The 23,151-nt window shown below is 50.0% G+C and overlaps 1 long non-coding RNA gene across 1 annotated transcript; it reads left to right on the top strand.

The window, feature by feature from the left end:
- Positions 1–13,641: 13,641 nt before the first annotated feature.
- Positions 13,642–17,380, top strand: LOC149121784 (uncharacterized). The gene is made up of 3 exons (XR_016223258.1): positions 13,642–13,775; positions 14,032–14,186; positions 16,552–17,380. It is a non-coding gene; the product is annotated as an uncharacterized LOC149121784 (long non-coding RNA).
- Positions 17,381–23,151: the final 5,771 nt, after the last annotated feature.

Below are 23,151 nucleotides of genomic sequence, written 5' to 3'. Positions count from 1 at the left end.
CAGGGAGTTGACGGATCGCCCATAAACACCGCTGGGGCCGGGGAGCTGGAGCTTGGGCTGCTCTTTATTTAGACCCGCTGAGCCGGGTGTTGTGACTGGGAACAGGTTTCTGCACGCCGCACTCGCCATTGGAGTGCATTTTGCTCAAGTTTCATTGCATCTGGGAGACAGGCCTGATTCTTCAGAGGAACGGGAGGGCTGCCAGGACCATCTCGTGCTAAAACCTAGAGGTCAGTGCTGCCAGTGTTGCCTTCACTGGTGATGTTCTAGACTTTGCAGAGGAATTACTCTGAGTGGTAAGTTCTCCCAGGCCATTGTCATCACTCTCTTTGAAATCCAAAGTCTTTAAACAGCACTAGCCCGTGTTGGACCGAGGCTACGTGGGAGTAGTTTGTCATTTTTGAGTTCCCAGGGACCTCAATGGCACTGATTGCCAGCTGGTCCTTGAGGTCCCACAGCCTCCTCCCTGTCTCGCCCATGACCAGCAACCCCTCAGCCCTGCCCCAATTATCTTCTCCTTCCAAACCAATTAAAGGCAACCACAAGTTTTCTACCACAACAAAAACAAAGTTCACTTCTAACACATCAACTATTTTAAGGGTTTGGAGATGACTCACAGGGTGGAAACGCACTTGAATCAGGAACTGAGCAGGATGTAGAACCATTTCCAACAAAATGGCTCTGTTGTCAAAAGAATCCTCCCATTTATTCCTCAATCGATTACCTGTAGTAGCAAGTAAATAGGGAAGAGGTTAACATTTTTACAGGGATGATTTTTTCTAATCCTGTGAGGTGGGATTCCCACATTGCAGAGGGGGAAACAGGTTGGAGGGGAACAGGTGACTCTCCTCAAGATTGTACAGCTCGTGTGTTAGGGTCAGAATTCCTGCTTCAGTGGTCTGGTTCCAGCCCATGCCCTTGGCCTCCGAGCTGCACTGCCTTTGGAGGTTGGTGTCCAAGGTATGAGCCCTCTAGTAAAGAAAGCACAGAGGAAATGTATTTTCCAATGGTGATCTCCAAAATTAAACTACTTCTCTGAAATTAGGGGAATTCTGCTTCTCCAAATCTTGCCAATGCAGATCTCTGCGGATTTGGCCACTGTTCCCGCTGGTACGTGCTTAAAAACCATGTTCTGGGAAGGATGCGTGGTACGGTGATTAAACCGCAGCTTGCAAAGTCCCCATCCCTTATCAGAGGGCCTGGTTTCCGTCCTGCCTGCTCTGCTTCCCATATGGCTTCCTGCTAACGTGCCCTGAGAGGCAGCAGGTGATAGTTGAAACACTCGGGTCCCTGCTACCCACACGGGAGACCTGGATTGTGTCCTGGGCTCCTGGTTTACCTGAGTCCAGCCTTAGCTATTGAGGGCATTTAAGGAATGAGCCAGCAAAGAGAAGGTATGGCTCTCGCTCTCTCCCTCTCCCTCCACTTTTCAAATCAATTGAAATTTTTAAAAAATTGTTTTTAAATCCCATTCTCCACCCGGCAGCCAGAGTGAGCTCTTTCCCATACATTCCTTTCCTGCAACACGAGCTTTGCAATTGCTATTCCCTCTGCCAGAAATGCTGTTCCCCTGTGGTTTGCACAGCTGGCTTCTGCTGTTGGCTAAATGTCTCTCCACAGAGACCTTTGCGCTAGTTTCCCAGGAGACAATCATATTTGTCTGTTTGTTCCTACCATGAGAAGTTACCTTGTTTATTTATTTCTCACTCATTGTCTGTCTCCCTCCAACAGGAGGACAGGGCAGGGACCAGGTCTGTCTTGTCTCCACTGTCTCCTTCCAGTGCCCAGAGCATGGCTGGCACATAGTGGGTGTTCAGCACTTGGAGGATGAACAAAGGAGTGAGTGTGTGAACTCTGCCAGCCAGACCAGGAGTGCTAGCCCCATGGCATTGTGGATTTTCAAGAGACAGTCCCTCCCTTGCCTATCCCAGCCGGTCCAGAACACAACCCAGAGCTCCCGAGACCAATGTGTGCAGCGACCACGTGCACACTGCACTGTGCCTTCCCAGTGGGCGCGTGACTTACATTGAAAAATGAAGCCCATGTTTTTCTTAAGGAATTCCAGAACTAAGACTTTTGTTTTCTTTTAAAACAGGGCTGCCGATGTTTCTGAAGAGAGCTGTGAGAGGTGAAGGGAAAACAGGACAGGTGTGTCGGCCACCGTCACTCGCAGGCACATGACATGGTCAGATTTGTATGTTTGCAAGCTCATCTTGGCCGTGATGTGGAGAAGACTGGAAGGAGGCTGATCAGAGGCGGGGAGGGCAGTGTGGGTGCAGGGGCCCAAGGACCCAGGCCATCTTCTGCTGCTTTCCCACACGCAGTAGAGGGAAGTGGATGGGAAGTGGAGCAGCTGGGACCTACACCAGTGCTCCGATATGGGATGCCACTTTCAGCTCTGGTCTAAGTCCCAGCTGCTCCGATTCCAGTCCAGCTTCCTGCTTCTGTGTGTGGGAAAGCAGCGCAAGATAGCCCGAGTACTTAGGACCCTTGTACCCACGAGGGAGACCTGGATGGAGTTCCTGACTCCTGGCTTTGGCCTGACCCAGCCATGACTGTTGTGGCCATGTTGTGAGAGATCTCTCTCTCTCTCTCTCTCTCTCTCTCTCTCCTTGTTGCTCTGCCTTTCAAGTAAATAAATAAATAATGAAAGCAAACAAGTATTAGAAGAAAACATGGTTGAATTATCTTTAACTTTGGTGTGAGCAAAGATTATCTATGAGTTAGAAATCTGGAAACAATTTTTAAAATGGATAAATTTGATGACATAAAAACCAAAAAAAGTTTGCATGATACAAAAACACCTAAACAAAGTTGAAAGACAACAGACAAATTTGGAGGAAGTATTTGCAACGTGCACTACAAAGTGTTAATAGCCTTAGTATATTAACTACTCTTTAAAAATTGAAGGACAGGGACGACACTGTGGCGAATTGGGTAAAGCCACTGCTTGTGACACCGGCATCCCATACTGGGACTCCAGTTCAAGTCCTGGCTGTGCCATTTCCAATCCAGCTCCCTGCTCATGTGCGTGGGAAAGCAGTGGAGGATGGCCCAGGGCCCTTGGGCCCTCGCACCTGCATGAGAGACCCAGAAGCTCCTGGCTCCTGGCTTCCAATCTGTCTATCTCCAGTCATTGCAGCCATTTGGGGAGTGAACCAGCAGATAGAAGACCTCTCTCTCTCTCTCTCTCTCTCTGCCTCTCTGTAACTCTGCCTTTCAAATCAATAAGTAAATCTTTAAAAACCAAAACAAACAAAGAAAAACCTTGTGCTACCTTAATACTAAGGAAGCGCTTAGTGGACTCCTTCAAGTTCCATTTGCCGATGAAATCCACTGTGCGGCCTGGCCACTTGGTCATGCATGCAGCCTGATGATGGAACACCGTCAGGCATTTCTATTAAAATAAGAAATGGAAAAAAAATTTTCAAAACTTACTCAGATGGGTTCTGGTCAATTTGTTGGGATAAATTTCCGTAGCTGGTTTACTGAAAACAAGCACATTGCGATTTGGTTTACCTGAGGGCAGCGTGCAGTACGGAGGGCGGAGGATAAGCTGTTGAGCTGTAATCCCACTAGTAGGACCGTCCTCTGTACATGCGTGTGCTCCTACCCATGGTGACAGTGACAGCCCCGGGCAAGCCCACAGATGTCAGTGTAGTGTTGTCTGCATTGTACTGGAGTACAACGGGTGTCAGGCTGTCACCGTTCACACGAGTGCCCAAATGTAGGAAAGCGGTTGAACAAACTACTAGGAGGCTTTAAAAAGTTCATGGGAAATGAGTTTTATGAAAAAAACATGAATTGATTTCCAATTTTTACACCATAATAAGCTTATCTATTAAGCCCATTTCTCCATGTTCTTTTTTTTTTTAAAGATTTATTTTATTTATTTGAAAGACAGAGTTACAGAGAGAGGTAGAGACAGAGAGAGAGAGAGGTCTTCCATCCGCCGGTTCACTCCCCAATTGGCCACAATGGCTGGAGTTGCGCCGATCCAAAGCCAGGAGCTTCTTCCGGGTCTCCCATGTGGGTATAGGGGCCCAAGCACTTGGGCCATCTTGCACTGCTTTCCCAGGCCATAGCAGAGAGCCAGATTGGAAGAGGAGCAGGCAGGACCAGAACTGGCACCCATATGGGATGCCAGCGCTTCAGACCAGGGCTTTAACCCGCTGTGCCACCAGCCCTCCATGCTCTTTTTAAAAAGATTTATTTATTTATTTGAGAGAGAGAGAGTTACAGACAGAGAAAGGGAGAGACAAAGAGACAGGGCTTCCATCTGCTGGTTCCCTCCCCAAATGGCTGCAACGGCCAGAGGTGGACTGATCTGAAGCCAGGAGTCAGGAGTTTCTTTCGGGTCTCCCACATGGGTGCAAGGGCCCAAGGTCTCTGGGCCATCCTGCACTGCCCTCCAGGCCATAGCAGAGAGCTAGATTGGAGTGGAGCAGCCAGGATCCAAACCATCGTCCATATGAGATGCCGGCACCACAGGCAGCAGCCTCACCTGCTATGCCACAGTGTCGGCCCCAAATCTTAAAGATGAAGACTCGTAAATCATCACAGGTTAGAGGGAACTAAGAAAACACAACAACCGAATGCAACGTGGGTTACTAAATTGATGCTGAAACAGAAAGAGGCTATTAAGAGAGAAACTGGTGACGTTGGAATAAGCTTTGTTGTTTGGTAGTAGTATTGTATTAATATTCATTTCCTGGTTTTGATCATTGCACTATTGTTCTCCAAGTTGCTAACAACAGGGAAGGCTGGATGGAGGTTAAACGCCAGCTTTCTGAACTCTATTTGCAGCATTTCTGTAAGCTATAACTATTTCAAAATAAAACACTTTAAAAAGCAGGGAAATAAGCAGACAGTCTCCAAGCTACGCCTTTGTTAGAAATCTAAACAGAAAGAGCTTTGAAATAATGAGTTTGAGTTGTAGAGACCTGAGGAAAGTCGAGATGGACATTTTTGCTTTGTAAAGAACCCAGTCCTCTGCCCAGCTTTTACACCCAGCACTTTTGTCCAGAGCTGAGCTTCTCACACATCCTGGTCTTTCCCAAACAGACCAGGCCATGAAGACGATGGCTCTCAAGAGACACCTGCTAATGTTTTGTGGCCATGCCAGGACTTCACCAAGGCTCTTTGCAGATGCACATCTCTCACTTCCCTGCCCTGCCCTCCCCAGTCACTCATGCAAAAGGCCATTATGTGGAGTGCTTTTCCTCTTTCTCTTCTTTTCTCAACACTTGGCCCTCTTTCTATCTCCCCCCTCTGACCAATGCTTCCCATATTTCAAACAACAATGGAAACGGCTCACAAACCTTGCCTATAGCCTTGGACGTTCCTTCGACATTTGGCAATCTGCTTGATATGTGAGTATAAACGGATGTCAAAAGAATCTTCTGGTTTCCTGAAGCACAGGTGTGCGGATAAACATCCAACAGTTGCCGGCTGGGGCTCCCTGCCTCCCATAGTGGAGAACCCACGTTCAGGTCCCGGCTCTGCTTCCGATTGCAGCTCCCTAATAGTGTGCACTCTGGAGGCAGCAGGACCAAGTGGCTCAGTCTCTGCCATTCATATGGGAGTCCCGGGTTGAGTTCCCAGCTCCTGATATCAGCCTGGCCCAGTCCCAGCTGTTGTATTTGGGGAGTGAACCAGTGGATGAGAGATCCCTGCTTTCTCTCTCTCTCTCTCCTTCCCACCCCCATAACTCTGACTTTCAAATAAAAAAATAAATCTTTTTTATAAAAAGGAGTGGCATCTTTATGTAGTGTAGCCCTAAAGTCAGCTGGACCTCCAGTGGTGCTGGTCCCTCTGCCTTCTCTCCCTAGACTTAGAGGACTGATCAAGGGGAGGTGGCAGGGCAGCCATCCAGCTGCTCTAGGAGGCACTGTGGACACTTAAAGGAAGGTCTGCCAGAGCTGGGAAGCTTCTCCTCCCTGAAGTCCAAGTTCAACAATCAGGGGAAGAAGGCAGGGACGCTCTGGCCGTCAGAGCCTCCGAGCCAAGGGCCATCATTCACTCATTCAACAACATTTGTGATGCCCACGTGGTCCAAAGCGTGGGGATGGGCGCCACATGAGCAGTGTTTTTAGAGCACAGGGAAGGCTCTCCCGGGGCTCGCTGGTGGAGCTCTGAATCCACCTCCTTCGGGCTCAGGAGGCACACACTGGGGTCCAGATGCCTCTCACTGTCACAACTGCCACTCACTGCCCCCTCTCCCCTCTTTCCACAACCTCACGTGGTCACTAGAAACCACGTGGTCCCTGACGTATGTTTTTTGACTTTACAAGGGCACAAAAGAAAGGCACATTCTGCAGAGGTGGTACGTGGAACTTTGAATTTGGATCTTTTCCTGAGCCAGTGACATGGGACAGATTCTCTCCGGTGATGCTGGACCCCAGCAGCGAGTGGTCATGGGAGAAGCACAAGATACCAGACTTAACAACAGTCTAGTGCACTCAATAAATCACACCAGATGTTAACATGTCATTATCAGACGGGCCTTGTGTGCCTAGTTGGAGGCTAAGGCAAGTGTTCTGAGCATGCGTAAGGTAGGCAAGGCTAAGCTGTGATGTTCTCCAGGTTAGTTGTATTAAACGCATTGTCAACTTCTAATATTTTAAACTTAGGCTGGGCTTATTGGGACACCATCCCTTTATAAGTTGAAAAGTGTCTATATTTTGCTGTGAATCTCCTAGGAGCTCCTTCTAGATCACCCAAGCAGCTTTTTAAATTCATCCAGTGGGGGCCAGTGTAGAGGAAATACGGCCGCAACCAGAGACAAAGAAAGAAAAGCAGACCCCTCCTCCCAACAAAACCTTGACAAGTGGCTGCTTGTAATGAACTCGTGAAGCAGCTGCCCACTGTGATCTTGTCTAGGGAGGGAAGAAATCCTAAGTTCTGCTTCTATGAACTCCAGTCATAAATCTGTCCTAATAAATCTGCCCCTGATACCACTTTTTACAAACATACCTGGCCCACTTACCACTGGAAGTGTGGTCCTAAGTCACATAGGCTCCAAGTTAAACCCACCAATGCTGTAACAGCTAAGATATGACACTGATGAACCTATAAATATTGTAAGAAACTTGGGATTGCTGCTCAGTTTTCAGGAAATGATTCCAGCTGAGCCCGCTGGCGTAATGAACTGCTTGATCCTCCACTGTCTCTGGTGCCTGTTTGAATGGAGGGAGTTTTCCCACCCCAGATTTCTGTAGCACCGGCGCTCTGGCGCAGTAGGCTATGCCTCCACCTGCAGCGCCGATATCCCATATGGGTGCCGGTTCTAGTCCTGGCTGCTCCACTTCTGATCCAGCTCTCTGGTATGGCCTGGGAAAACAGTGGAGGATGGCCCAGGTCCTTGGGTCCCTGCACCCACTTAGGAGACCCAGAAGAAGCTCCTGGCTTCAGATGGCCCAGCTCTGGCCGTTGTGGCCAATTGGGGAGTGAACCAGCAGATGGAAGACCTCTCTCTGTCTCTCCCTCTGTCTATAACTCTGCCTCTCAAATAAATAAATAAGGTCTTTAAAAAATAATAGAAAAAAATTCATGCAGTGGATCAGGAAGCGGAGGCAGCAGGAAGCTGAGCAGAGTGGAAACATCAGTAATGGAGCCCCAGCTGCCCGGGCAACACTGGTGTCCCCTTAAGGATCTTCCTATGGCCATGACATTGAGCAGCCTTTGCAGGTCAGGACAAGCATCCCTGAGAGGCTCGGCTCTGTTCACAGCAGGGGCAGGTGATGCTGAAAATCCACTAGCCCGGCCGTGCTGCCCAACAGAGTTGGCTGTGGGACCAGCCCCATTGCTACACACTGTACAATTCACTCAGAGACTCCGGAGGGAGCCGGCCAAATCCAGCTCGCGGCCCCTCCGGCTTCCATCGCAAAGGAAACTGCTCCTTCAGCACAAATTGTTAAGGAACTGATAACAATCTGTTGCCAAGGTAACTATTCTTCCAGGAAGGTCAAACCGAGAAATCACTCAGAGTCAAGAGTGATGTAATTTTGAACCCACTGGCCGTTGGGCATCAAGTCAAGAAGCTGAGCCAAAAGCCCAAACACATTTTTTTCTTTGCTTGCAATTTTCTTAAGAGCTCAAGCATGGGAGCAGAGTCCACACCCCCAGGGGCCTTAGGGCCAGCAGGAGCAGCCGTGTTTGTCACCACGCCTGGGAAAGAGAGGAGCGCCTTTGTGGAGGACTTGGGAAGGCTCCCGTGCCAAGTCTCTCTCTCCCAGCTCTTGTCAATGCTGCTGTCGAGGGGAGCCCGGAGAACAGCCCATCAGCTCTTCCCGGGGCTGGGAAAGTCAGGCGCTCTGTCGCCTTGGCAGGGCTGTGGGACTCGGATCACTGGTCGGCAGCCCGGGATTTACCCAGAGAGGAGCAGAGGGGGGCGGGCGGCCTCGCAGCCATGGAGAATCAGGGCTTTGCAGAGCTGGAAGAAAGCCTGCTGGTCATGGGGCGCACCCACACTGCACCCCATTGATGAGAAACGGAGCCCGGGGAAGCAGAACGTGTGAGCAAGGCGGGCCTCTAGCCCGGCCTCTCTGCTGGACAGTTTGCCGGGTGAGCCTGCCCGTCTGCCGCCTGGCTCCGCAGAGCAGCCCTGTGAAGCAGCAGAGGCAGATTAGTCTCCAAGCTCCTCGCCCACCTCCTCCCAGCTCGCAGGCAGCCTCGTCCCAATCCTGTGGCTCTCCAGCGCTTTGCTTGCGCTCAGTGGGGCTCCAGGTCCCGAAGAGCCATTGCAAAGGCTTCAGAATAGGACCGAAGCCCTGCTGACCACAAATCAGCCAGGCCAGAGCTCAAATCAGACTCTGCAACTTGCACTTTGTTGGTCAAGTCGTTTGATTTTTCTGGGCCTTAATGACTTCATCAATAAAATGGAGGTTGTAAGCTTTTAAGAATTCACTGAGAGGGTCGGCTTTATGGCATAGCGGGTTAAGCCACCGTCTGCTGCAGGGCCAGCATCCCATATGAGCTCCGGTTCAAGTCTTGGCTGCTCTACTTCCCGTCCAGCCCCCTGCTAATGGTCTGCGAAAGGCAGTGGAAGATGGCCCAAGTGCTTGGGCCCCTGCATCCACATAGGAGACCCAGAAGAAGCTCCGGGCTTCTGTCTTCATCCTGGCCCAGCTCCAGCGATTGTGGCCACTTGGGAAGTAAACCAGCAGACAGACAATCTCTCTTTCCCCTCAAGCTGTGTCTCTCCCTCTCTCCCTCACTGTAACTCTTGCCTTTCAAATAAATAAAATATATCTTTAAAAAATCATAAAAGATAAAAGGAATTCACTAAGAGTCTGCAGAGTGCATGCAACGTCATGTCTGGCACTGCTTCCTTGCCGGGCCTGTGCCTTGCTGGTCCTGGGGGCGTGGACCAGGAGCAAGAGTTGTCCCCTTGGGCTCAGAAGCACGGAGCCCAGCAGTGCCAGGCAGTGTCTGCGGCAAAGCCTGAACTCAAAGCTCAGCAGGCTCTCGGTTGTGCATCCTATCCGGAGAAGCTCCTAAGAGCCTGAGGCAGGATTTAGTGCTCTCCAGACAGAGGGATCGAGGGAGGAACGGGAGGCAGGCGATGTGGTGTCAGCTGGAGTCTCGCTTCCACCTTCCCATGGGAGCTCATGGGCAAAAATGGCAGAACCGAGTTGACTTCACCTGCAGACAGACACCAGACTTTTGGCCCCTGTGCCATTAGTCGTCAGCTCTGGGCTTGGGAGAGCATGTGGGTGTGCCTGGGTGAGGCCGTTCCTGCTAGGCTAAGGATAGTTCTGGGGGACAGGGGGCAGATCCGGGCCCTCAGCAACGCACAGTCAAGCTTCTAGAGGTCAATCCTTCTAAAAACAGGTACATTGGCAAAAAAAAAAAAAAAAAAAAAAAAAAAAAAACAAACAAAACAGGTATAAAAGAATTATTGAATGATTCCGAGTTACTTCATTCCCGTGAACTCCCATGGACTTTCTTCAAGAAGAATTAGGGCTGATTGGCATTTCCTGTATTCAGCCTAGCTTTATGACCTTCAAGTACATCTCTTGAGGGTCAAGGCCATGTCTTCTCATTCAGATTGATCTTAGGGCACTGTGGAGTTTATCTAGCTTCCAGTTTTATAGATAGTTTATTTTAAAACCTAACCCAAGATAGCAAGCAGGATTTTATTTAGGTTAACGTATGGATTTCTGCTTAGCTTTGGGCATGCACTAATTTGAGTCTATTTCTAATATAATAGCAAAATCAATTTCCTGGGAGAATAGAAGGACAATTTTTCTCATTTTCCTCTGTCCACTCACCATCTCTGAGCAGGCTTCAGAAGGTAGATTTATTCAAGATCAACAGACATTTATCAAGTACCTGATAACATTCCTATCCCCAGGTATCTGGACAACGTCCCAGGCGCTGCGTTGGCAGGGAGCGGAGCTCGGAACCGAAGCTGAACTGAGCCTCCGCTGAAACATCAGAGCGCTAGTGCCAAGGCTGATGTGGAAGCCTGAGAGTCCGGGCAGATCAGGAGTGACACACGGAGGGAGGGCGTGGACCGAGCGCCTCTTGACCGCTCGGCCTGGGCTGCAGCGTGCCCTTCTGTCTACCCACCAGAGCCCGCTTCTTCTAGATTGCTGGGCAGCTCAGCTCCGAGAAGGACTCTCTCCAGGCAGCGGTGGAGGGCAGGATGTCTGCCAACAGTCACTGGGCAGAGCCGCTCCTGGGCAGTAATGCAGATGATCTCCTGTGCGTTGCGTTCCTTGGGAGGGGAGGATGGACTTCCTGGATATTTGTCACTTGCACATCTGTGAGACGGGAAACAGCACTGTATTGTAGCTGTGAGTCATATTTCAAAATTGTATTGTGAACTTATCCTTTCATTGCATTCTTGTGCGAATGGTTCAAAGCGCCCTCCTGGTTCATCTTTGAGCTGGGCTTCCCCCGGTGTACATCAGAAACAGTAAGGCCACCTGCCACTGTGCTTCAGCCATGTCAGGGGCTCCTACCATGGTAGCAGCCCTCCCAGCCCTCCTGATGACGCTCAGACATCTCTGTGGCTTCCCCAAGGCACCTTGCAACCCTGCAGAGAGGTGCACTGGTTTCTGAATGGCACTCCCATCAGCTCCTTGACACAATAGGGAGCACACTGTGGGCAGGTGCATGGTTTTGTTCTTCTCTGTGTGGTGGAGAAGCAATTATTAACTCACGAGTGGGCCCAGCCCCTTGCCATCCCCTACCAGCTAAATCTGTGCCTACCCAAGTTTTCCCTCTTCCCTACCCTCTGAAAAGACTCTAGTGTCTACTAGCCAAGGTGTAAAATGTCGGTGACAACACTGAAGATATGAGCAGAGAGAAACAGGGTCTGAGTGGCAGGAGGACAGAGGATCAACAGGGCACAGCCATGGAGGCCAAGTTCAGTAGCAGGGTAAGAAGCAGATGAACCTGGGAAAAGAGGAAGAGGGACATGGGAGGGAAGCCAAGTAGGCGGGGCATCAGAAAGAGTTGCGCCTGTTGTCGCCTGGAAATGAGAAAGAAAAGAACTTGCAAAGGTTTGAGGAGTTATGAGTTTGTTCCCCATTCAGTCCTTAAAGTAGATAAGCAAAAAATGATAAATTGGTTTAATTAGGTTTAGCTAATTTTGGATTTGTACATAAGCAGAGGCATATTGAGCCCCCAAATATAGCTGGGTAAGGTCCATCTCGCAGAGCCTAGGGTGATTCGGATACACACCCCGTGTTTCTGTTGGTGGGGGAGACTGACTGCCCAAGACGGTGGCTGAGAAATAGTGACAGCCGTTTCTTGTTGTCTAAGCCACTCACATCATCATAGCCACGGTGATGCCACAACGAACGTAGCCATTGTAAAGACGTATGCAAATCTGATATGGAATTTTTGCTCTATTCGACAATAACTTGAGGAGGCATAGCTTCAGACCCCCCATAATCTCCTTGATGTCATCTTTCAGTTTCATGGCGGGAACGTCCCCAGCCGCAGCTGATCTGAATAAAATCAGAGTCAGTCTCTCTCTCCCTTTCTCTTGCCTCTGCCAACCCGGAGCTGGGATTGTGGTTAAAGGATTGGGCTCAGATGGGGCTGATTAGCCTGAGTGGATAGATCTGCCCAAAGGCCATGAAGCAGCCAGGACAAGGCAGTGAAAGTCTGTCTACAGAGAGAGAGAGGGAAAGCAAAGAAATGAGACAGCAAGTGACGTGCTTAGGTCTCTGGATACACAAGACACCTGTGTATCCAGGTTTCTCTGCCTGCACTCCAGGATGTGCATTTGGGCCAAACGAGCATGAGGTAGGTTTCTCTCACCTGCAATCAAGGTACCCCTGAGCTGCAGTCCCTCAATATTGCTGACTTGTTCAGTCTGCCTTGGCCCCAGGGTCCCCTGGCAGCACAAAAGCGTGGGGGAAGCACAGCAGAGGAGCCTGCAGATGGGTGAGCTGCTCGAAGGCTGCTTGGGCCTCCTGCCCTAACGTGGTCCTTGCAGCCCAGCGAAGGGAGAAGGAAGCGCCCTCACCGTCTGCATCTCGTCTCAACACCTGTGAACAGAAAAACACCTTCTTCCGAACAAGTCAGCAGGAGCAGGTGATCAATTTTTTCTAGGAAGCTGGCAAACACTTTTCAAAGGTGTAAAAGATAATCAGACGCAGAAATGAGACTTAATGAAACACTCGCTTTGCCCCCTGGAGAACTGACCCTAACGATAAACGTGTGTGGGCTTTGAAGAGCAGGTTTCCTGGGAAATCATTACAAGAAGCCAGTGTTAGAGATCTGATTGTCACTTTTTAAAGGTGAAAGAACAATCCATTTTTTTCTTTTGTGTTTTTATTCTTATTTGAAATTAAAAGGAAAAAGAAGCCTCTTCTGTGACTCTGCAGTCCTGTGGTCTGGAGGATCCTGCCTGGGCCTGGGAGGCGGAAGCCCGTGGGATAGACTCAGCACGGCTGCCTTAGGATTCTGCTTCCTGGAGAGAAACTCAGACTCACAGAGTTGTCAGTGCAAGACTTCGAGGGACCTGTGATTTGTAAAACCCTGATGCGACTGAGTGCAAATCTCTTTTAAAAAGATAAAAACATGGCCGGCGCCGCGGCTCACTAGGCTAATCCTCTGCCTGCGGCGCCAGCACACCGGGTTCTAGTCCCAGTTGGGGCACCAGATTCTGTCCCGGTTGCTCCTCTTCCAGTCCAACTCTCTGCTGTGGCCCGGGAGTGCAGTGGAGGATGGCCCAAGTGCTTGGGCCCTGCACCCCATGGGAGACCAGGAGGAAGCACCTGGCTCCTGGCTTTGGATTGGCGCAGCACACCAGCCGTAGCAGCCATTTGGGGAGTGAACCAACGGAAGGAAGACCTTTCTCTTTCTCTCTCTCTCTCTCTCTCTCTAACTCTGCTTGTCAAAAAACAAACAAACAAACAAACAAAACATGGTAAGACAAGGTCATTTCTAAAAGTCATTGCTGTAACAAATAATAGCATACAACAAAAAGTATTCTGTAAGAGCATTAGGGGATGGGCATTTGGCCTAGTAGCTAAGAGGCCTGCATCTCATTTCGTGCCTTGGGTTCAATTCCTGGCTCCTGCTCCTGACTCCAGTTTCCTGCTAATGCACACCTGGAGGCAGCAGGTGGTGGCGCCCGTGTGGGAGAACTGGATGGAGTGCCAGGCTCCCAGTACCAGCTGCTGTGAGTATTTGGGGAACGAACCTGAAGACGGAGGTGTTCTCTAACTAACTCTTTCTCCTCTCTATCTCCGTCTCTCAAGTTTGCTTTTTAAGGAAAAAAAAAAGCATTGGGGAAAGAAAAAGAAAAGGTTTGGCTGAATTACTTGCGCACTTCTCTCTCGTGGCCGGGACGTGACCGGAAGCGGGCAGTGGGGTGAAGCCCTGGTACCCTCCTTCCTCCAGGCACTGCAGCTCTCTCGGGGACCCTGTCGCCTGTTTCACGTTGTCACCACGGGCTTCAGAACACAGGACCGCACTCCCTGCTCTTGCCACGGGGCTTTTAATCACGCTTCGAGGTGACCATTCGCTAAGGTCCTCACCAGCTCCTTTTTCCTGTTTTGGCAGATTGGGCGCAACCACACCTTTATCTCCAAGGGTCCTGCTGTGAGACAGCCTTGGGAACGCTCGCGGAGGCCGTCTTCCCTCCTTGGTGAGGTGTCTCAGCTCTCAGCCTCCCTAACAGAGGGGAGCAGGCCCTGCCCACGGGCCACCCCAAAAAGGTGGGTAATTCCCCCCGGCCCCTGCCTTCACTCCAGTGCTGTGGCACAGCGGTGAAGGCCACCGCCTGGGACACCGGGTGCTGGTTCGTGTCCCGGCTTGCTGCCTGCTGGTGGCCTGGGAAAAGCAGTGGAACAGGTGCTGTGGCCTGAAGCTTTGATCAAACTCATGTGTGTTGTGTGTGGAGTGTAAGTTGTGGTGTGTGTGTTGTGTATGTGTGTGTGGTATGTATGTGTCTATGTGTGTAGTGTGTCTGTAAGTGTGGGTGGTGTGTCTGCATGTACGCATATGTGTATACGTGTGTAGATGTGTGTGAGGTGTGTGTATGTGCATGTGTCTGTGGTGTGTGTGCGTGGTGTGCATATGTCTGTGATGTGTGTGCTGCGTGTGTTGTGTATGTGCATGTGTCTAGTATGTGCTATGTGTGTTGTGTGTGGGTGGCATGTCTCTGTGTGTGTACATATGTGTAGATGTGTGTGAGGCGTCTGTGGTACGTGTGTGGTGTGCATATGTCTGTGATGTGTGTGCTGTGTGTGTTGTGTGTGAGTGGTATGTCTGTGTATGTGCATGTATCTGTGGGTGTGGGTATGGTATATATGTGTCTTGTGTGTGCTGTGTGTGTTGTGTGTGGGTGGTGTGTTTGCATGTGTGTGTATGTGTGTAGATGTGTGTGGTGTCTGTGTGCATATATCTGTGGGGTGTGTGTGTGTGTGTGGTGTGCATGTCTGTGTGCTGTGTGTGTTGTGTATGGGTGGTGTGTCTGCATGTGTGTGTACATGTGTAAAGATGTGTGTGAGGTGTCTGTATGTGCCTGTATCTGTGATCTGTGTGTGGTGTGCATGTGTATGTTGTGTCTGTGTATGTGCATGTGTCTTGTGTGGGGGTGGTGTGTCTGTATGCATGAGTGTGTACATGTGTGTAGATGTGTGTGAGGTGGCTGTGTGCATGTATCTGTGGTGTGTGTTGTGTGTGTGGTGTGCTGTGTGTGTTGTGTGTGGGTGGTGTGTCTGCATGTGTGTGTACATGTGTAAAGATGTGTGTGAGGTGTCTGTGTGCATGTATCTGTGGCATGTGTGTGTGGGTGGTGTGTCTGTATACATGCATGTGTATATGTGTGTAGATGTGTATGAGGTGTCTGCATGTATCTGTGGTCTGTGTGTGAGTATGGTGTGCATGTCTGTGTGCCCTGTGTTGTGTGGGGGTGGTATGTCTGTGTACGTGCATGTATCTGTGGTGTGTGTGTGTGATGTGCATGTCTGCGTGATGTGTGTGTTTTGTGTGTGTTGTGTATGTGTGTGGGTGGTGTGTCTGTATGCATGTGTGTGTATGTGTGCATAGATGTGTGTGAGGCGGCTGTGTGCATGTATCTGTGGCATGTGTGTGTGTGTGTGTGGTGTGCTGTGTGTGTATGCATATGCAGTGTGCGCACTGCCACAGAGGAGCCTCTGAATTGTCATCTTTTTTGAGGGAAGATAGAACTGCCTCTCAGTGAAGTCTGAGACCCCGGGCCCCAGTGGACTGTGGAGGCTGAGGCAGACGGCAGATCGTGGGGAGGAGGCAGTGAGTCTCAGGAGGGAGACGGGGCAGCACTGGGCAGCAGGCCCGGCCAACCGACACTGGCCGGCCCGAGACACCGGCACTCTGGGACGGGCGCTTTAGGGACAGTGACACCAGACACTCAGGTTCCTGGCCTGTGCCTGAGCCGCGCTCCGTTATCTCCAACGCTGCAGTGAAGCCAGGGGAGGGCTGTGGGAACATTCTGGAATGACAGGGAGAGGGAGCAAGAAGGTGCCCGAGACGGCCAGGGAGTGGCCAAGGGCACATTTCAGGGTGACGGTCCCCGCTCCTCTTCCGCACAGACCCCTCTGACACGGGAGGAAACATTAAGAACTCCTGCAACTCAAAAATGAAAAAAAAAAACAAATGATCCCACTTCAGAAGTGCGAGGTACAGCTGTCGCCCCCGAACACCCCGACACCTGGCTCCCGAGGGCTGGGGCCCTGCTACCACCTCTTTCCTCCTGCTGACCCCTGCTCCGCCCCCGCTGAGTCACCAGGTTGCTTCCTCCCGCTGCAGCCGCCAGCTCTGCCACCAGGCCCTCCTCCCCTCCCCTCTGAGCCCACCCTGAAGTGACAGGCGATGGCTCGCCTCTCCCCTGCCAACCCACCCCTGCTTGTCCCCTGAGAGCAGACTCAGCAGGAGAAGGGATTCTCTCCATGGGCCCAGTTTCTGTAGTTAGATGCCTCTTCTTATTTTCAATAACACCATTATTACTAAGAAGCAGCTTTATCATAAAAAATTTTTAAAAATTAAAAATTAGAAAGTAAGCAAATGATCTTAGTAGGACATTTCTCCCACCCAAAAAAGTGCACAGATCGCCAACAAGCACATGAGGATGCCCTACATCCACAGCCACGCGAGGAATGAAATCAGAACCACAGCGCGGTGCCGTGTCGCAGCGTGGGAAGGGCTGGAATCACAAGGACATCAGTTACGAGCATCGGTGAGAACGCGGAGGAGCGGACGCGCGCACCCTGCTGCAGGCCTGCAAATCGGTGCTGCCCCTTTGGAAAAGGGTCTGGCAGCTTTTCTGTAGGTCGGACATGGAGTTGCAACTGAGACGTGTGTCCACCCAAAAAAATATGGCCACAAATGCTCTTAGCACACGACTCACTGTTGCCAGAGGTGTCATTTAAAAACTTAGGGAAGGTGCTGTTTTCTCTAGGACTTGTAAGGGCTTGGGTTCTTCGTGTGTTGGTTATTACCTAGCATTGTCTCCTTGTTGCCTTAACCATTTCTCTGAAAGGCATTAAGAATTTCTAGGCGTCCTGGTGAGTGCGCACTCACCCCTCTTTCCTGAGCCCCAGGTAGTCGGGTGTTCCGCTGGTTCCCTCACTCACGTGAGCTCGGCTCTCCACAACTCTGCAGAGAGGCAGCTCCAGCTCACACTGACCGTGCCAAGGCCGGCAGAAGTTCAAGGCCAGAGCCAGTGAATGGAGTCTCTGGGCACCAAGCCCCAGCCTGTCTGGCTCCCGCAGCCTGGTCACCACACGGTCACATGCTCCTCTTTACTGCTTTTCTTTATGACAAGAGCACTGGCTCAGGATTTTTCTGATCCCTGCCCCATAGTGCTACAGTTAAAAAATCACGTTGTGGGAACATTTCCTTCCGCACGGCGTGGCTTCAGCTGGGTAGCTACAACCATACTAATGAATCCAAGACACAGATTCAGAAAAAAAGAGTCAGAGAACAGCAAAGTTGTTCTCAGCAGGATGTAAAAGATGTGAATAAAGTGGAGAAGGGCAAGCCAGTAAGATATTCCAGTCAATCCACAACTTACACTTAATCTTTTAATGTGATATTTTAGAAAATTTTTCTCAATAATTGCAAAATCCATTGGAGGGAAAAAACATATGAATAGCTAGAAATTTTTTTAAAGATTTTTATTTATTTATTTGAGAGGTAGAGTTCCAAAGAGAGGGAGAGACAGAAAGAAAGATCTTCCATCCACTGGTTCACTCTCCAAACGGCCGCAAAGGCCAGAGCTGAGCCGATCTGAAGCCAGGAGCTTCTTCTGTGTCTCCCACACTGGTGCAGGGGTTGAAGCCCTTGGGCTACCTTCCACTGCTTTTCCCAGGGTATTACCAGGAAGCTGGATCAGAAGTAGAGCAGCCGAAACTTGAACCGGTGTCCATATGGGGTGCTGGCATTACAAGTGGCGACTTTACCTGCTATGCTACCAGGCCAGCCCCTAGAATTTTTTTCTAAACTACAGTAAGGACAGGGCCTTGTTCTACATAATATTAAGTAAATGGAAGAAAGTAAGAGTGCAGAATTTGGTGCCTGATTGCTTGGAAAATAGATACCAGTGAAAGAATGAGGATGTTTGGTTAATTTTGGGGGAAAAACTGAACTTAGAGCTTTTTTTTTAAAAAAAAGCTTTATGAGCTACATAAAACTTGAAAACTTTTTTTTCCTTTCTTTCTTTTTTTTTTTTTTTTTTTTTTTTGACAGGCAGAGTGGACCGTGAGAGAGAGACAGAGAAAAAGGTCTTCCTTTTTGCTGTTGGTTCACCCTCCAATGGCCACCGCGGAGTGCTGCTGCCAGCGCACCACACTGATCCGATGGCAGGAGCCAGGTACTTCTCCTGGTCTCCCATGGGGTGCAGGGCCCAAGCACTTGGGCCATCCTCCACTGCACTCCCTGGCCACAGCAGAGAGCTGGCCTGGAAGAGGGGCAACCGGGACAGAATCCAGTGCCTGGACCGGGACTGGAACCCGGTGTGCTGGCGCCGCAAGGCAGAGGATTAGCCTAGTGAGCCGCTGCGCCGGCCTGAAAACTTTTATATACTAAAAACACTATAAACAAAATTCAAGGACAAATTTCATATTGGGTGAATTTTATAACAAATATGCCACATGATTGACAGTTTTGGTTTATCACGGGCTCTTACAAATCAATGAGGAAAGTGCTCACCACTGGCGGTGAACGGAAGATGCACACACCCTTAAAATATTAAATACGCTGAGGTGGACACTGTTGGGAAGCCCACAACCCATACCAGCGTCCAGGCTCACGCTCTGGCTGCTCTGCCTCTGGTCCAGCTTCCTACCAACACACCTCGGAAGGCAGCAGATGATGGCCCAAGTACTTGGGTCCCTGCCACCCACCTGGGAGACCCAGGTAGAGTTCCAGGTGCCTGTCACTCTGCCATTCAAATAAATAAGAACTCTCAAGAAAATATCAAACATATAAACAGCCAATACACCCAAAAAAGGTTGTCTTCTTTTATAGTTAAGGGAGCACAAATAAAATTTATAAAAAATTTATAAAAAATAAAAATATATGGACTCAACTTTCAAAACTGACCATCTTCTCTTGTTTTTCATTGTAATAGTTTTGACACAGTTTTAGGAAAACAGTATTTTCATTACTATTGGGGGTATATATTCATGATTGCTTTCTGGGACCAATTTGAAAACATAACTCAAAATCCTTAAAAATATTTTTCCTTCTGCTCTGACAATAATAGTTTAAGGTGAACACCTGCCATCTGAAAGTCGGAAACTTGTCAGCATCCTTCATGCTTCAGTACACGCAAGCTTTGTTTTACGCACAAGTACTATGAGAGACCTGTATGAAATGGTCTGTGTGGGGGGCGGAGATGAAATGTGTGAACGTGCTCATCACCAAGACACCCCATTGCATATGCAAATATTCCAAAGCTGGAAGCCATCTGAACCCCTTCTGGGCCCAAGTGTTTAGGTTAAGGGTACTCAACCCTGACGAGGAATTCCTCCTTGCAAAGGCAGGAAAGGGGAGGAGCAGCCAGGCCTCTCAGGAGCTGTCCTCGGGCTGCACTGAGCTCCAAGGGGTAGGGGTGGGCAGTGGGGGGGAGTGGAGGAAGGGTCCCTCCCACCCATCCACACTGGGGGTTTACCAGCCCTGCCCCCCCCACCCCCCCGAGTGCTCACACTCAGAGTGAAAGCCCAGGGGAAGATGGGTGCGGCTGCTGGAAGTTGTAACCCAGCCACCAGAGCAGATCCTCACCATGAACGAGAGGGGAAGAGAGCGAGAGTGAGAGAGAATCTTCCATCGGTTGGTGCAGAAATACCCACAACAGCTGGGCCTAGGCCAGGCTGAAGTCAGGAGCCTGGAACTGCATCCAGGTCTCCCACGTACGTGCAGGGGTTCAAGCACTTGGGCCATCTTCCGCTGCTTTCCCAGCCATATTAGCAGGGAGCTGTGTTGAAAGTGAAGCAGCAAGGACTCAAACCGGTGTTCACGTGGGATGCGGCACTGCAGGCAGTGGCTTAACCCACTGCACCACACCGCTGCCCCAGGAGATGGGTTTTAAAGAATCCTTTGGGGCCGTCATGGTGGTGCAGCTGTTTGGAAAGCCTGCATCCCATATCGGAGTGCTAGTTCAAGTCCTGGGGGCCCTGCTCCTGGTCCAGCTTCCTGTTAACGCACCTGGGAAGGCAGCAGAGGGTGGCTCAAGTACTCGGGTTCCTGCCACCCATGGTGGAGTTCTCGGATCCTGGCTTCCGCCTGGCCCAGCCCTTACTGTTGTGGCCATTTGGGGAGTGTGCTCTGCCTTTCAAATAAATAAATCTTAAAAATATAAAAAAATAATGTGAAAATAAGAAAGGAAACTAGAGACACTCAGAGGATTGGTAGACCATATTAGGGTACAAACATTCTATAACCTTACTTTGCAGCCTTTTGAAATGATGTAGGAGGCTGGCTCCGCGGCTCAATAGGCTAATCCTCCGCCTTGCAGCGCCAGCACACGGGGTTCTAGTCCCAGTCGGGGCGCCGGATTCTGTCCCGGTTGCCCCTCTTCCAGGCCAGCTCTCTGCTGTGGCCAGGGAGTGCAGTGGAGGATGGCCCAAGTGCTTGGGCCCTGCACCCCATGGGAGACCAGGAGAAGCACCTGGCTCCTGCCATCGGATCAGCGCGGTGCGTCGGCCGCAGCGCGCCAGCTGCGGCGGCCATTGGAGGGTGAACCAACGGCAAAAGGAAGACCTTTCTCTCTCTCTCTCTCACTATCCACTCTGCCTGTCAGAAAAAAAAAAAAAAAAAAAAAGAAATGGTGTAGGAGAGACTGGCCAGTTAGCTAGCAGTTAAGACACCTGCATTTGAGTAGCAGTTAAAATCCCAGCATTCCACATTGGTGGACTGGGTTTGATTCTTGGTTCCAGCTCCTGACTCCAGCTTCCTACGAACGCAGACCCTGGGAGGCAGCCATGACGGATGAATTATTTGGATCCCTGGCACCCATGTGGGAAACCTGGATTGGTTTCCTGGCTCCCAGCTTCAGCCCCAGCTGCTACAGGCATTTGAGGAGTGAACTGGTGAATGGGGGCTCTCTCTTTCTCTTTCTCTCAAATAATAAAATAAAATAAAAATGATGTAGGACAACAGAAGCAACAAAATGTTTCAACATGCAGGCCTCCCATTGTTGTGCCAGTTAAAATTTTTAAGAGCTTTAAAAAGGAGAATGCATATTACCTATTATCAGAGTATAAACTTCCATACATTCATAAGCTCTCCTTTATTGATTATATTGGTTAGGTCTTTTATGACCTTCCTTCCTTTTTGTCCAGTTGGTTTGTCTTATATTGAGACTACAGTGCTACATCTTCTATTGTCCCTGGGTTTTGTCTCTGTCTCTTTATATCTTGTATAAAGGTAAGTGCCAGTATTTGGTGAAAAATCTCATTATAGTTCAATTGTGGCTTTCAGCATTAGAAGATGTCTTTCTTGGGGCCTGCGTTGTGGTGTAGTAGGTTAAGCTGCTGCCTGCAGTGCTGGCATCTCATATGGGCACTGGTTCAAGTCCTGGCTGCTCCTCTTCCAATCCAGCTCTCTGCTGTGGCCTGGGAAAGCAGTGGAAGATGGCCCAACTCCTTGGGCCCTTGCACCCACATGGGAGACCTGGAAGAAGCTCCTGGCTCTTCACTTTAGATCAGCACAGCTCTGGCTGTTGCAGCCATCTGGGAAGTGAACCAGCAGATGGAAGACCTCTCTCTCTGTCTCTACCTCTCTGTAACTCTGCCTTTCAAGTAAATAAATAAATCTTTAAAAAAAAAAAAAGTGCCACAGTGCAGAGAACCAGGAAAGAACCAGAGTGGAGGAGGCAGATGAGCCAGGAGAAGCAAATGCAAGGTGAAGTCTCAGATGGGGTCTTGGACCAGAAAAAGGACACGAATGGGCGAACATGCAAACTCCAAATAAAATCCATCAAGTAGTTAATAGTCCTGACCCAGTGCGTGCATCTCAGTTTTAATAAATGTACCATGATTTTTCATAAGCTGGATGAAGTGTTCATGGAAACTGTAAGATTTTGGCAATTTTTCTATAAATCTGAAATTATTACAAGTTGATACATTTTATGGAAGGAATACATTAAACTAATTCTATAGTTAATCAAATATTTGATCTGGTGTTAACACTGGAATTTTTCCCTAATAATCGAAGATTAATAGATTATTTGAATAATAATAAGTTATGCATCCATAGTCAAACCCAAGCAGATGTTAGCAAAAGGCAATGCTGGAGGAAATTATTTTTCTTCCTGTATTTTAAACTTTCCCCTATTTATATATTAATTTTGTCACAATTATTTTACAAAGTGAACATTAGTTTTAAAGTCATTAAGTGACCTTCGTGTGGTCTGGAATGGGAAAAGGCCCGGGCGTCCCGTGGACCACCCACCCCCTTTGTCACCCAGGCTGGTGCTAAAAAAGTGATGAGACACAGTTCTGGAGCTCCGACCGAGGGCTTTCCAGGAAAGCTGCGCGTTGCCATGCGGAGAGCGTCCAGGCTCCCACACCACCCTGGAACAAAAGGGCTTTCAGGACTTTGGCAGAAGCGCACTGCACGCATGAGCGAGGAATGCATCTCAGCCGGCTCCGGCCACCTCGCTCCGCGTCCTTCCTGCGGACAGCCACCAGGCAGGAGGCTTGCCAGGCTCAAGCGGCCTCTCGCCAGCCCCTGAGTGAGAGCAGTAGAAATGATCGGGTTTCCTGGTGTGCACGGGCAGTTGTGAAGGGGGTCGGCGGGCAAGGACAAGGCCAGCAGAGCAGCCCCAGGCTTGTTATGCACGGGCAGAGGGGAAGATCAGGAACAAAGTACAGTGTGGCCAGACCCTGGAGGGCAATGCTGAGCAGCAGCCAGGGGGTCCCTGTGTCCACCCAGCTGCTTTTAGATCACCTGTGTCCCTAGTATGGTGCTGAAGGTCAAGGATCCCAGTGTGCCTGCCCTGCTGGCCCCGTGTCTGCTGGGGACAATGACATCCCGAGTTGCACAATAAATGTAAGCACACGGGGTGCAGGTGGTACACGAACTCAGCAGCGAGGCCCAGAGGTGGGCTGAGGAGCAGCCCGAGCGTGCAGGGTCAGCTCAGCTGGCAAGCACCCTGGCATAACATTCCTAACTCCTACGTTCAAAGGCCTGGAGGAG

The sequence above is a fragment of the Oryctolagus cuniculus genome, chromosome 16, assembly GCF_051225735.1.
Source record: "Oryctolagus cuniculus isolate XC-2025 breed Fujian yellow rabbit chromosome 16, ASM5122573v1, whole genome shotgun sequence".
NCBI lineage: Eukaryota > Metazoa > Chordata > Mammalia > Lagomorpha > Leporidae > Oryctolagus > Oryctolagus cuniculus.
Note: the sequence above shows the minus strand (reverse complement) of the source record. Positions and strands in the feature narration are given on the sequence as shown.